Genomic DNA, 15,317 nt, shown 5'->3' with positions numbered 1-15,317 from the left:
ATGTGGTGAGAGAGGAAATGAGCCAGCTGCTTGGGTACCAGTAAGAGGATCTTTGACTTTCATATTTTACAGAAGTTAACTTAGGATTTCCATTCAGTAGCTCTTATAAATATGGGAAACAGGAAATTGTACCCACTGCCTAGTGTCGTGGGTATTACATGAAACTGTTTTTCAAATCCAGGAGGATGACTTTTCCTACTGACCAGGGAATATTCTCTACCTGGTGTGCCTTTTGTTCCGCTAGTAGAAGGCCAGAAGACTTGCTACTGTCATGACCACTCGGACCACCTTCTCACTATTACCATGGCTCTGGTCTCTCCTCACAATGACCGAGTGCCTGCAATGTCTCGGACTCCTTACATTCTCTCTGTGGAACCTCATAGTAATCTATGTTCATTCATTCCACAACTATTTATTGAATACCTACTATGCACTAGGAAATTCGCACAAGATGCCATAGCTAGCAAGCCAAGACCATTGATATGAAAATTGAAAGCAAGTTCCTCCTCAGCAATAACTCTTAGAAACTGCTGTCAGTAGGGAAGGAAAACAAATCAGAGGCATTGATTGTGCCCATTAGACTTCTTAATAGTTGAGTTTTATACTAAGGGAAGAGAGAGAGGCAAGGTTTAGAAGGTGATGACTCATAATATTTGAAATAGACATTTCCAGTTTTTGCATTAAAAGTTATTACTGTGTAAGTAATACATTGAGAAACTGTATAGATGCCTGGGAGAATGTTGCAGCCAGCTCCCTGGACTGTGCCTCAGCTGTGCTTCTTGTCCAATAGGACTGAGGTTGGGACAGCCAGTTTTGCTAAGAGGACATCAAACAAGGGTTCATCTCCAGTGAGCCAGACTCCTACTGTTTAGAGGCCTTTGGTTTAGATGAATATGGTGACTGCTGGATTCCAGTCACCTTGAAAGTTTGAGGTTACTTCAGAGGATAATCCCAGCAGTGTTCTTGGCTTAAGGTCCAATTCATTGGTCTCTTAGGGACAGAGCTCTGTTTTGTGAACTTCCTAAGGGGATTCTGGTTTGTTCTGGGGGAGAAATTTTGATATTTCCAAAGCATCCTGGGCCTCTTAGCATTCCCAGAGAGCTAATTGGAACTGTTGGGAGTGTTTGCATGTGGTCTTTCCCTAGAGATGTGTGAGCCCCATGGACACTGAGGCTGCCTAGATCCATGATGGACTGACTCTCTTTTGCAAGTAAGAGTAGGGCCCTCATTCTGCTCGGAGGAGTAGATTGTGTTTGCCAGTGGTCACCAGATAATATACCCGTATTTCACCAAAATTTATCCTATCTGGTGATTTGCAGGTGTCTTCTGGAGAAATAAATAACCTTAATTCATTACTGCCTCATTTACCTTCAAATAAAAGACATTTTCCATTCTTCTTGGATGAGAGCAGTCTTCTTTGAAATCAATTACTTATTGGAAATAAGCACTATTCATGTCTCTTGTCTAAGATATAAACTGATTTTCCATGACAGTGCTCATGTCCCTTTATATAGACCATTTTTCTCTCTTAATGCCCATTCAGCTCTTGTGGAACCAAGCTGGCCTTCACAGGTGGGTCTGGTTCTACAGAGTGCCCTCTCTGTTGTTACCAAGCAACAAGCATGGCCATGAAAACCCTCATTCACTGGGAGGATATCTGAAGAAGCAATTTCACATTAAAGAGTGAGGAAATGATACCCCTCATTTTCCCATTGCCTCACCAGGGTCTGGGAGATAGTAGTGCATGATTAATATTTTTATATCCAAATTGTTAGTGTTCCATTAAAACCTGATATGTTCTTTTTTTCAAGTACTTTGATCTGAACCAGAATTTTTAGCCAAATGAGCTATCCCTACTTCATTTTGAGCTTTAAACTTAGCCAAATTTATGTGGACATTCTCTTAGGCCTGCTATGTTTTTGTGGTGTGAGGGTCACTCTTAGGACAAAGAGTACTGATTCATATTGAACTAGCTTCTCACTTTTTCTCAGAAAATATTTAGTTATGAGACTCTAGGATCTTGACCTCAGTTTTACAGGATTAGAATCCTTTATCCTGGCTCTTTATTGCTACTTCATATATAGAAATGTTACACATGTGACCTTGTTTTTGAACTTTAGAAGATGTCCTGTTGTTTCCCCGTAGGAGGGAATTAAAGTGTTTGATCAGGGAAACTTAGGACTCCTGTTGTTATAACCTTTCTAGCCATAAAGGAATCCTCCTAACTAGATTATAGTTATTTACAGCTGTTTCCTTGAAAAGCTAATCTTCTATTCATCTGTTGTTTGAGAAGGAATGTGGAATTTATTGACATCGATCTGGCCAGAGAGTAGAGAGGAGAGGAACTGAAAGACAGAAAAAGAGTGAGTTACATTTGTTTTTAGTCTTGCATTTATATATTCCTTAGAAATTATGCTTAGTTTTATTCTGAATCACTCATTTTATGGGGCTGGATGATAATAAAAATAACATTGAAAATTAGCACAAAGGAATATCATCTAGAAAATAATGGAAGAGTCACTTCTTTGTTCCCAAATACTATACTCAGGCCTGTGGCAGAATTCAGTGGGGAATTATTTCTGATTGCTTAGATTGAGCAACACCAAAACATTTTGGCTTAGCTTCCTAAACTAGCAAAAGATATGTAATTGATAAGTCTTCAAAAGGCCTGTATTCTGTTCTGTAAACACTTACTACATCATTTATTATTTGCAGCATTCTTTTATGTATGCTAATGTGAACAAAGCATAATCCCAGGCCCAGAGGAACTTAAATTCTTATGAAGATACATTGAAGGACTCATAAACACAAGAATTTAAAATAACTGTTCAATCCACCAATATTTATGGAATACCTGCTCTCTGCCAGGCTGGGTTCTAACTGGGTGGTAAATGCCTTAGCATGCTAAGGCACACAGCACGCAACGAATGAAAAAGTGAAAACTGACTTTATTGTGGTATCACTCTGTTAGAGCGACTATCATTTTATCTTTGTAAAAGTCTCCAGTCGTTTTCACGCTCATCTTCCACTTATTTATTATTAACTCAAACTCTTGTACTTCGAGTGAGACTTTTATGTCTCCTGGGGTTTGTGTTCCAGATGCGTGCAGAGACCAGTTCCTTTTCTCCTTGTCTTTGGAGTGAGAGGACCCGAGGTGCTTTCTCTCTCTGATTCTCTTTTAGTTGTTTGCACTGGCCCCAGTTGATGCCGGCCATCTGAGGAGACTCCACCACACGCAGCCAGCATCCTCTTCTGAACGTGGAGCAGAGGGGTTTGGGCTGCTAAAAGGACACAGGGGCCGCGGTGCTCCTGAGGCCCGGGGACAGCGAGCTTGTCTCTTTAAGACAGAGAAGGATCTGCTTTCCCTGCAGTGGGACCTGCACTCCGTCCTCTGTTCCCATTTACTCAGGAAGGCAGGCAGCTGTACAAGTGGAACTTGAGTCTAAATCACAGGGTGTTATAACATATGAAACTTGAATGTGGCAACTGTTAGTGTCTGCACTGGTGAGCCGTCTGGGAAATTCTATCCCTGCCCTGGGCCTGCGGGTGGAGGCTCCCGCCCGCAGCACTGGGTCACCAGCGTGGATGGCGTGGGGACGGATTTTAGACACTTTTCATTGGAACTGCAGGCGGCCTGCAGCTTAATGACATAGTCAAGGTGCTCTCGCCTAGTGGAACTGTTTTACTCCTTTTGGCTGTTTTCATCCCTGTGTCTCTGTTGCCCTTTGTTTTTCTCCATGTGTCTCAGGGGCAGAGGACCATGATAATGAATAACCTCTCGGGATGGTAACCCAGGGGGATGAAACTTTAGCAGGTGGGGAAAGAAATAGACTAAATAATTTCTCAAGTCTCTCTCCTTTCTGTGTCTACGAAACAGTTGGCCTTGTATTAGTGTGCTCCAAGGTAAAAATGGTGACGTTTCTGGGTGTGATTGATGGGATTTTGGCAGATGAGCACATGGAGGAGGAAGGAGCTGGATCTGGGTTACATGGGCCGGCTGGCTATCAGTTGCGAAACTTGGACTAGAGCTTTTGCTGCAACGGAACGGTGGTATATTTTGTACACACACGCATCTACACACACACCCACCTTAAACATTTCTGGTTCCCAGTCACTTTCCAGATTCACCCCGAGCACTGATTTACTGTAAACATTATTCTCAATGTGCTGGCTCAGTGCTGAGATCAGGAAATTCCCTACGCTTACTTTTTCTGAGCGTTCTGACTTTAAGATCAGAGATTCCTACTGTTAGTATTTGAAAGGCAACAAGTTGACCAAACCAGCCCAACTTCTTATGTGGACAATGCTAATGGAGTGGTACAACATAATACGTGTGTGTGCTTATTTTCTATTTTTCATGGTCTCCCTTTTTCCTGATCCTCCCCCTTTTTTGTTCTGTGAAAAGGAATGGGTTTTTTCCCTCCCTTTTTGCTTTGCATTTACCCCCATTTATCATCATTTCAGATAATCAGAAAGGGACCATCCTTGCAATGGACAATAAATAGCAGGAAAAAATGAGTATATTATGGTATACACTCTGTTCTTATGCAGATTCCCTTAATTTTTGAATACGAACACAGAGCTTGGTGTACTATCAGAATTGTCTGTAAATGGAACATTCTGCATAGTGCTTATGAGTTCTTGGCAGAGATGGGACTTTGAGAATTAAGTATCCTCAATTGCAATGGCAGTTGGTAACCGACAAGAGCTCTTTACATTGCAATTTGTGTGACGCTGTATGGATGCATCATGTATGTTCAGCAGTGTGATTATAGTCCTCTAATAAACCTTTCTGAGAGGCTGAATTATTGTTCAAGTCCTCATCAACGGCATGTAAACATCAGCCTCAAAAGATTCAGGAAATGCTAAGGACAACTGCAAACCGTTAAGAGATTTATGGATAAGAACTTTTATTATAAATATTCGGGGTTGTGGTTAGTTAAACATTCCACCTCTTTCTTAGATAGTTGAAATACTGTAAACAACTGGGGAGAGCTGGATTGACTAATGAGTGAAATTGCCGCCTGACCCAGGTCAGAAGTGCAGCTCAGGCTGAGTAAGAGTTTCTGGAAGTGAATCAAGGGTGCCGCCTGTTTGGTGGAGGAAAACATTTTAACCGAACGATGAATGCATCTTACAGGTTTTGAGCGAACACTACCAAATCACATCGCTGATTTCAGTAAGAGGCCAAAGAAGCACTGTGGCACTATTGACGGTGGCTTTAAGATGTTCTCTATTCTGCATAGAATGATTTTATTCAAGGACAACCTCTCTTTTAAGGGCTGGGTAATACAGCTATAGAATTCTCGGAACTTATCTGTTGGGCAGGATATAGTAGTGCGAAGAAAATAGCTCAGCAGCAGACTTGAGTGGGGCTGCTGCTTCAGCCACTGGTTATTTCACCGTGGGCAATAATAATGACTATGATAAGAGCCACTATTTTTCACTATTCCCGTGCGAGGCTCTTTGCATACATTTTGTTTAATTCTCGGTCCTGGAACCTTGTACCTTGCTCATTGTCACACATTGGTGGGTGGAGGAGCCAGAATTCCCACGCCAGCTGTGCTTGTCTCTAAAGTCCATGTTCTCTCTCCTGTGATTTGCTTTTTGCACTACTGAAGCTTTTTGCATTGCAGTGTCCACACATACAAATGTGGGCAATGCTAATACTTCTGGAGTTGCTGGGAAGCATAGAGAGGTGAAGTAGGGTTCGTGGCCTCCGTGGGCACAGAGAGCCTCCATGTGATTTGCATCGCCCCAGCACCTTTGTCTTAATGTTCCTTTTCCCCAGTAAGAAAAATTCTGACCGAAGCCAGTTTGGCTCAGTGGATAGAGCGTTGGTGTGCAGACTGAAAGGTCCCGGATTCGATTCTGGTCAGGGGCATGTACATTGATTGCGGGCACATCCCTAGGGGGGTGTGCAGGAGGCAGCTGGTTGATGTTTCTCTCATCATCGATGTTTCTAGCTCTCTATCCCTCTCCCTGTCTCTCTGTAAAAAATCAATAAAATATATTAAAAAGAAAAAAAAAGAAAGAAAAAATTCTACTTTAAAACTCTGTTGGTAGAAAGATGAATATACTCAACTGGACTCTATTCATTTTCATTTTATTAAAAAAAATGAACACATTATGCAGGCCCTAGGTATTGGGCTGATTGTGCCCAATTATGTCAGCCCTCATCATCCCGGACCCAACGGTCAGTTCCAGGCCAATGTACCACACTGCTGTGATGGCCTTTAACTGAAATAATGCATTCTGCCCGGCAAGTGTACATGGGCATGAGTATGTGTATTTGTGGGGAACAGAACGCTGTCATCACTGGCATTAGCTGGACAGATGTTCTCCTCGATGGGTGCTTGGAGGGTGGCTCTTGACCGATTAGTCTGGCTTATGCGATTTAGCATTTATTTTTTTCTGGCATTTGACATATATTAGGACTTTTAGATCACTCATGCTCAGACTGAAAGCTATTTATAGAAAGGTCTGGAATAGTTTTTCCACTTTTTTTTGTTTTGTTTTTGTTTTAATCGTCTCCTGATTAGAGCTGGCAGCTCGTTTTGGCCCCAGGTGGCCCCTCCTGCTCTTCTCTGGCCTGGAGGCTGGTTGGGAGGGCAGCTCCTTCTTGCCGCCTACCCCTCAAATCCACAACCAAAAACTGATTACCATCAGCATTTCTCAACGTTCGGAATGAAACCCGTGGTTACTTCAGACTTCATGGGTTTAGGCCCAGTCGACATGCCCAACCAGTTGGATGGGCACGTAACTGGTTTCCTGGCTTGGCGTTTTGGCTGGCTGTGGCTGCAAACTTCTCTAGCAGAGGCACTCCTGAACACGGGCTCAACACCTAAGCACTCAGTAAATACTTGTTGGCAGAATGGAGGAACGAGTGGCTGGCAGAAAACCAGCCAGTTATGTCAAAGGTGCCCATGTGATTGTGTTCAGACTCAATCCATGGAAAAGCTCTGCCGTTGTGCTGGGGTCCCTCCTCAGCCTCCCGAAGCTTGCCATCTGAGAGAAACCTTCCTCCATCGTATCAGGGTCCGGGGTGTATGCTCTTTGATCAGTGACGGGGGGAAAACACCCAACTGTCAGGCATAACCCGAGGTTTCAGGACGCCTTCCACAGCCATGTCTGAACCCCATGCACCAAAAAGGGTTTGATCCCTCCTGCGGACGGCAGACAATACGCTTGCTGATGCAGCCGGTGATGTAATTAAACTTTTGACCACATGCATGACTTTAAGCGAAAAAAAAAAATGGCTAAAGCTCTGTGTCTAACGTGATTGAGAGGTGGCATCCGCTGCCGAAGCTCCCCCGGCTAATCTCTCCTTTCAGAGTCCTCTAGAAGCAGCGCTTCTGGGGGTCCGGGGTTTACAATAAGGCCCCTTTATACTTAAAATGTCAGCAAAACACTAAGACGAGCTCTTCCCCATACACGGAGGGGTGAGCCTGTCCATTCTCTCCTCTTGACATTTGGTCTAGTTCTATCTCCCCGATAAGTGGGCCTTGGATGTAATCCAGCTGGAGCGGGGCATCCTGAAGTCTCCCCCATTTGGGTGTGCCCTTTGGATCTCACCCCTGATCGCCAGACAGTCACCGGGTTTTCCGTATCAGAAAAGGGCACATGGCTCTTCTTTATTTTCCGGCCCGCAGTAATATCTGATATTTAAGATTTCCTAGGAACTGGGAAATGTTCAAAGACACAACAGCCCGGCCGAGAAACTGACTTCATCTGGGAATGGCCGGTTTCCCGTTTTCCCAGGCTCCTTTCTCAGCAAGGTTTGAGTTTTATGTTCACAGCCAACTTGTTTCAGAGTGGCCAGGTGGCCAGAGTGCCTCTGAAACCCCTCAGGGGCCGGGGAAATCTGGGTTGGCATTTATGGTCCGTCATTTTGCAGGTGAAAGGTACTCTGATTTACATTTCACAGTCTGATCTGCTGCCAGCCAAGGGTGAAACACGGGGTGAGTTGTCCCTAGATTGTTTTGAACCCAACGTACAATATATATATATATATATATATATATATATATATATATATATACTTATATACTTTTAAGGTGACATTTCTGAGTCAGGCTCAGATAGGTGGGTAATTTGGGACCAGAGACAACCCTGGAATGTTAACCTTTGGGAGTTTGTGTGTGTAAGGATTGTGGATTAGAGAAAGGGTCTCATCGTATTTTGATACTGTGCAGTCTAGGCGGCTCTCCTGAGGTCCTAAAGGAAGGTTTAGTCTTTTAAGAGTTAAATAACAGTTAGCAGCTTTAAAAGAGCCTTTATAAACAGCCATTGTTGTGCTTTCCTCTCCCACATGATACTCCAACTTGCTGGGTGAACAGTGTTGATTGATATGTACATATACACACACACACACACACACACATGCCTTTATTTTCATGCATAAACTTTTGAACAGGAAAATACCTGCCTTAGTCTTCTGTAAGACAATTGAGAGAAATGTCAGCATAGTTCCTGATTTTTAAGTAATTCTTCTGTACTTGGCACGACTCAAAATTGATTTTGCGAATAAGCCCGCAGATTAACCTTTCTGTAACAGGCTGGAAAAATGATCACTTGAAAACGTGGTGCCCCCTAATAGCATTCTCTGTAGCGATCGGAGATAATCTGCTTGTGTGCAGTCACATTATTAGCTCATTTCCTTAAGCCGTTTCCTAAACTTGTTATCTGATTGCCAGGATGGTCCCAGTTATTGGTTTGGGGGGAGCGTTCCTTTCCTGGATGCAACTTTTCTCATTTAAAAAGAATAGGAACACTGACAGTGAAAAAGGGCATGCTCTTAACCCCACTGCAGTCAGAGTTGGAGACTAGGAAACATCCTTTGAAAACAATTCATTTTAAAATATTTTTTTTTTCTTTTTATTGTTGAAAGTATTACGAATAGTAGTGCATATGTCTCCTTTCACCTTTGGAAAGCTAGTTGTTTCGGTTGGAGGTCTGAGCTGTCGGCACCACAGGGTAGGTATCCTGAGGTGAGTGTTGAACATGACCGAGTCAGTTACTGCGGGCCAGGTATTTCCTCCTTGAGGAAATGAGACAGTTTGCAGAAAAGACCGACATAAAATAAACCCTGCCTCTTTTTTTTTTTATTGTCTTGGAGGTCTGCATGAAAACTGTTCTTTCTGGGGACTGCTGAATATATTTGCTATTGGCAAATGCTGACGTCCTTAACTAAATGACTTTGGAAACTGGTAGAAGTAGGTCACCCTAAATACTTAGGATCCTAGACCCTGCACCTTTTCTTCTTTTTGATCTTTCTCCCTGATGTCTTGCATTTTTATTGAAACCTCTCCTTTCTTTGGTCCAGTTTGCCCAGGGGGCCGTAAAGTCCTTGAGGGTAGGGGCCATGTGCTGGTTGACTTGTTTTCATTGTGAAAATAGAAATAGAAATATTAAAAGTGTCTCTAACGTTTTTTATGAACTAATTGGAACAAAAAGAAGTCTACATGTGTGTTCAAAAGTATGCAAGAGACTGCAAAACAAGGCAGGTGTTTTGGGGGAGGTATCTACTGAGCTTTCTGGATTTTAAATGCAGCTGAATGTTCTTAAATTTTTTACTGAGGTCAATCTGTTTATAAAATATGATTTTTTTTCTTGATTGTTCCAAGATCATTTCCTGCCCTTGGGGCGGGGGAGACTTTCTTACAGATTAAGTCCTGTTTTGTTTTTTTCCCCCCTCTCAGATCTTTTTGATTAACCACTTGTTATATTTTACCTCCAGACCAGGATCAAAGAAAAACTCGGTTTTTATTCTCTCGTACATTGGAAGAGTTAATGTGAAAGAACATCATGCGCTGTGAGGAAATGATTTTTCATGTTTGCATTAGCAAAGCAGAGCCAGTGCCCTCTGCTGCGGCTCTTTACCATATTAGACGGGGATGTCCTTCAACATGTTGGGCGATGACGGGCATAAATCAAATTGAGAACAGTGGCATGTAGTGAATTTTAGCACAACTGCATTTTTTAATATGTGAGTAGGCTTAGGCTTAAAAAAAATTTTTTTTTTTATCTCCCTTATCTTAAGCCCCCTCAAGATCAAACTCAAGCAAGCAGTCACAGCCACAATTGAATCTCACCAGCCTTTTTCTTTAAGTTAACATTGGTTCACACTCTCCCCACTGCTTCTGTCAATAGACCTTTTAAAGGCAGGCATTAGAGTTAAGTTTGCCTTAGTCTTTTTTTTCCCCTCCCTTCCACAGCTTAGGCCCAAGGGCTCCTTTTAATAGGCATTAGTTAAGGCCCAGAATTGAGTAGACATTTGTGAAGGAGACTTGAAGTTTGGAACAGAATTGGCCTTTATGGTTTTTCCATGGGGGGAAAAAAATCTTCTTATGGGAATAAAGGCTGCCTACTAATCTGCTACCATCTGGAGAATGGAGAAGCCAGAGGTTGTTGGCTCCAGGTCACATCCCTTATGTAAACTGTCAAATTCTTTTCATATTAATGGCTTATTGAGTTTAATCTAAAGGGGTTTGGTATCGGTCAGAGCTTATTTATTGATTTTTTTTTTTTTGCAAGGGAGGGGTCTTAGTCTTGTTACAATAGGAGAAAGACACTTAGTATCTCAAAGAGGTTTTGATTTGTGAAGGACTTTCCTTCACGATACATGCCTTGATGTTTGAAGCCATTAGTAAAAATCCTCCGAGTTCTTCCAAGCAACTCTTTGCCACCTGACCTTATTGAGGGAAGTTTAAATACGTTCTTAAAAATCAGTAGGAAGGCCTGTTGATAGCTATCATATTTACCCAGACACTTAAAGCAAGAGTGAGCTTAGCTTAAGATTCTGTTTGTCTTACAGATGATTTTACACGTGGTGTATGTGAGTATAAATACAGATGTGCATTTTTGTGCTTTAGGGTATAATAGAACAGCTAAAATCACCCTGCGTTATGAGGCTGCTGCTGTCCAAGTGGTAAAGAATAAAAACCTTTACTTTTTTTTTTTTTTTTTTTTTACTATGAAACCTTTAGCCTCCTGTGAATAGATGCGAATGTCTTGACAGCTCTATTGAAAACGGAAGCTTATTCCCCAAACTGGTACCAATTGATTTTGTTCATTCTAAAACTGCTCTGCTCTCCCCTCTTATAAATAAAAATAGACCCACACACTCACTTTCAGGCCTTTTCATAGGTAAAGGCTGAACTCTCTAAACCTCAGCATGGAAGCCCAAATAACGGTGTTATTCCCGGGGATAGACATCTATAGTACAAACTAAAAAAAGTGGTGAATAAAAGCCACCGTTGTATATTGTCCTCAATAGAATATTTTGGCAAAAACAGGTTTAACATTCCATAAAAAATGTTCATTGAACAAATAAATAAAAGAATGACTACAGACCCTCTTTTTACCTGGACCGTGAAGAAATAAAAACCTAACCATCTCCACAAGGACAGTTAAATAAAGAACACGCACTGAGATCTCCAGCTTTTGGAATTTTTTTTTTTTAAATCATGAAGTAAGAGTATGGGTCCCTGGGGCCTGCATTCTGCTGGCACTTCCTAACCCCCCTGGCTTCGTATGTAAACCAGAAAATGAAAACCAGACCAAATGACCCAAAGGAGATGAATCACGTTTGCTTTGTCCATTATATTTCTCTGCTCACGCCTAGTTGCCTTGCCTTCTCTGTCCCCAGTGTTTGAAGTTGAGAGCTGGGAACAGCCATGAGATTGAGGTCCCAGAGAGAAGCCAGGTTCGGCCCGAACTAGTGAACTCACTGAGACTGAGGGCAGATAAAGTGAGCGGAAGACACTCCCGTGTGACATTTGTGCCGGCGGGGGAGAGAGACCCACTGGCCTTCCCACACAGGTTTCTCCCTGGCTGTCTAGCTGGATGCCTTGGCAGTGTTTCCTTTAAGTGTCCCCAGTTGATGGCAGTGGGTATGAGTTTACACACAAGTCCCCGTGTTCGGTAGGATTTTCTGCCAAAGGCACTGAGTGCTATGATGCCGTGGGGAATCCTTGTAGGAGACAGTGAGCTGATATTACAAAACATCAGGGTAATTTTGCAACAGTCTAACAGCAAAGGAAGTGAAAAAGAATTAGGTGAAAAGGAAGGGGAGTGAAAACGTGTGTGTGTGGTGGTGGTGGGGGAGCAGAAGGGGAATGAAAATGTCTATGTACAGTGTAGCATCATGTGATTTCAGTCTTACACTTTGTTGGCAGTAAGGGCTGCCTTCATGTTTGAATGCGTTTGACTTCAGCGTTGCCATGTGTTAAGGATTTATATAATTACTATTAAGAACGCCCTAATAAAATCTTGCCTTTAAAAGGGGTAGTCTAGATTTCCTCCAGTGACCATGCCCTGTGCATGTGAGTGACTTAGAATCTTTTTTACGGTGGGATCCCTTTTGTGTCTACCTCCCTCATCCCCACCCCCACCCCCACCGCCACCTTTCTAAGCTCACAGGCAAAACAGCAATCGGGGTCATAGCCATTCTTTTCAGCCTGGTTGGAATTTATCTGACTGCAGAGAACCGTGACCGGACAAAGATTGCGGCTCTGGGCGGTGACTACGATGACGGGACCTCTTGCTCCCATTGTGTGCTCTACAAGGGACTCCTCGGTGCCCCTTGCAGGCCTCATCCAAAGAGCTCTGCAGGCTGCCTGGAGCGGGACCAAGAGGCGGAGTTCAGCACCGCGGCCAGCAGGGGGTGCCCTTGCCAGATAAGAACAGGCTCTTCTGTGCCAGAGCAGCTCAAATCAACGTTTGCTGCCAGTCTGTCCTTTTTTTTTTTTTAAAGTCAGCTCGGCTCGAGATTTGACCCCAGAAGCATTTATGTGTTGCCCTCGCAGGCCCCGGCCCACACCTGCACGACTGTGCTGCCTACATCGCTGCTTTCAATTTCTTTCTGTTGTTCACAGGAAAGCTCTGTTCTCGCCGCCGGGGCTGCTGAATGGTCACCTTTTTCTTAGAAATTGGAGGGAGGTGCTCTTCCCCTCCCTCTGCATCTGGGGTCAGGCCCAAGAGCACAGTCACCTGCAGGGAGCAGGACGGAGGGTGCAGGGAGCGCGTTGTTTTACATGACCTAGCCGCCCAGGAATGTCTCTGGGAAAGGAAAAACCTGTTCCGTGAGGCAGTGCGAGGCTTTGTGTTCTCTCACCAGGGTGACAGCTCTTTGGTTCCTGCCGGTGGGTCTGCACCGGGGAGATGTGGAAACGGGGACAGGAACGTTGCAGCGGCGGGCGCTCACTCATTCCGTGGTGCTGTGGACTGAGGATACCGCCTGGTACCCAGGGTGGCTCAGGACAGCACTTTATTCAGAGTGCCCAAACCTGTGCGGTTAGTATTTTGCTCCTTTTAAAAAATAATAAGGCCAAACCCTGGGCAGTTTCAAGTAGCTGCAGCATAGTCTGGTGGGAGGGGGCCATGTGAGGGAGCGATTTGTTTCTTGAGACTTGGATCCCACGTACTCGGGGATGGGACTGTGCTGGCTGGTGCTGTCCCCAGTCAGGGAGCCATCCCGGCAGGGGGAGTCATGCCACACGGACCCCGGCTTTGTTCCCACAACGTGGTGCTTCCTCACTGGGAGCCTTTTCTTGATGCCAGAACCCCAGGTTCCTGCGCCCTCTGCCCCATGTTGGATTGCAAGCTGCCCTGAGCCTGGAGCGGTCCCCAGTGTGGCGGGGGCACGTGGAGAGCAGCACCCCCAAGGCAGGTGATGATGCTCCAGATGTGCTTCTGTGCAGGCCCCCCAACCCCTGTGCCCTGGGCCTCCCAGTTCTTGGGTTAGTCCTCAGGCATCTGCAAATACCAAAGAGCCTTCTCCTGCATTAAAAAAAAAAAAAAAAAAATCAAAAATCTGTGCAACAGGTACCCGCAGGGAGGAATGTGAACTCGCTGAGCTCACCTGTTCGTTGGCTGACAGAAGTTTTGTGTGCGGTGATTCTATTTTGGTTTATTTTTTAACAGAAGCTCCTTACTGAGTGGCATCGGTTTCCTTTGTTTTCAAGCCCCTTGTAACTCGGTGACATTTCAGCTGTCTGAGAACATGGAATCAAAGCTCTTCCTATCTGTTGGGTCTTATTTCGCTCACATAAGCGGACCTGCTCCAGCAAGTCATGTGCAAAATAGGGTTCTGAAATCGAAAAGAAGGAAAAAAAAAAAGATTTTTGAGAAACGGAGGTTTATTTCCTGTCCTCTTTTTCTTCCATTCACAAGATCGCTCTCCCCCTCCCCCAGCCCCTTTTCCTTTGAAAAGTCATCTCTGGAAGCCGTCGTTCCCAGACCCTCATTGTTCACGAATCATATTGTGAATCCATTTGGACACCGACCAGGAACTTGCTATAATTGCTCACACGCACGTAAAAGCTTTCTCTGTGTATTAATTAGTTGATACAAGGGATTAAGATGATTACATGAAAGGCAGTGCTGCTTCCCCCTGAACAGTCAGACCAAGGTGGGTGCCAAGGCACCATTTGATCCCATTTGCTCAGCATGTTCCCTTGATAAAAGCATAGAATCCGAACAGTGAGCTTTCCTGAGGCAGCAGAATGTGGGGATCATTTGGATTCACTGTTTCTGTTGATGTGAAATGTGGGATATTAATCAAGGCTAATTACACGCACCGGGTTCGGAACACACTGAAGGCCAGCGCAGGGCACGGTGCTCTATGTAATTACCGACTTCAAGGTACCAGGGTAATTACGAGAAATTAGAGGCCCTGGCTCTACGGGGTCTTGCTTCTCAAAATGTGGAAACAGTTTCCTTTACCATGAGGAGATAGCTCTCCGCTCGGAGGAGTTCGCTGTGAAACAGACACAAGCCGCTTCTAAGTAGGCCCTGGTTATGTGACGCCAGGTTTCTGGAGTGAGGGCAGCAGTCCAGATAGTTCTGGCCTACTTTTCTCCTTGCCAGAGGCCTCCCAATGTTGGAATGCAAAGTAAAAGTTATACTGCACTAGGGAGAGGCATTCACTGGCCTTTTCTGGCAGACCACTTTTTCCAGTAATATATGCGTGTGTGTGTGTGTGTGTGTGTGTGAGTGTGTGTGTGTGTGTATAATATAAATTTCAAAGGTCATCTGCAATGCTTTTCGTTAATAAGTTTAATACCACACTTTCTACTTGGAAACAGTAGTGTGTAGTTGCTTCACAGAGTGCGAGTGTCTGAGAGCATTGCTGCCACTTGTTCGGGGTGAGTGCGCGGCACGTGGCCTGAACTCACCTCTCCGGTGTCCCTGCGCTGAACTTGGAGTCTAGAGCGAGGGACACGGGGACTCACGGCCAGGGCTGTGAGCTCCAGTGGCGGAATCCTTAGGGTTGGGCCCATTTCCTTCTAACAGTAATTTCGTTAGACACTCTG

General features: G+C 44.3%; 1 protein-coding gene across 3 annotated transcripts in view; it reads left to right on the top strand.

Moving 5' to 3' along the window:
• The window catches only part of EFNA5 (ephrin A5), a 271,170-nt gene that overhangs the window by 80,351 nt on the left and 175,502 nt on the right, over positions 1-15,317 (top strand). The window contains exon 1 of one of the 3 annotated variants that reach the window (XM_084881040.1): positions 11,687-11,871. The exons of the other annotated variants lie outside the window; for them this stretch is intronic. The gene's annotated coding sequence lies outside the window, so the exon portion shown is untranslated. Of the gene's footprint in view, positions 1-11,686; positions 11,872-15,317 lie in introns of those variants that run through there. 3 annotated transcript variants of the gene reach the window in all.

The sequence above is a fragment of the Pipistrellus hanaki genome (genome assembly GCF_964339955.1).
Source record: "Pipistrellus hanaki genome assembly, chromosome: 4".
NCBI lineage: Eukaryota > Metazoa > Chordata > Mammalia > Chiroptera > Vespertilionidae > Pipistrellus > Pipistrellus hanaki.
This window is presented reverse-complemented; position numbering and strand designations above follow the sequence as displayed.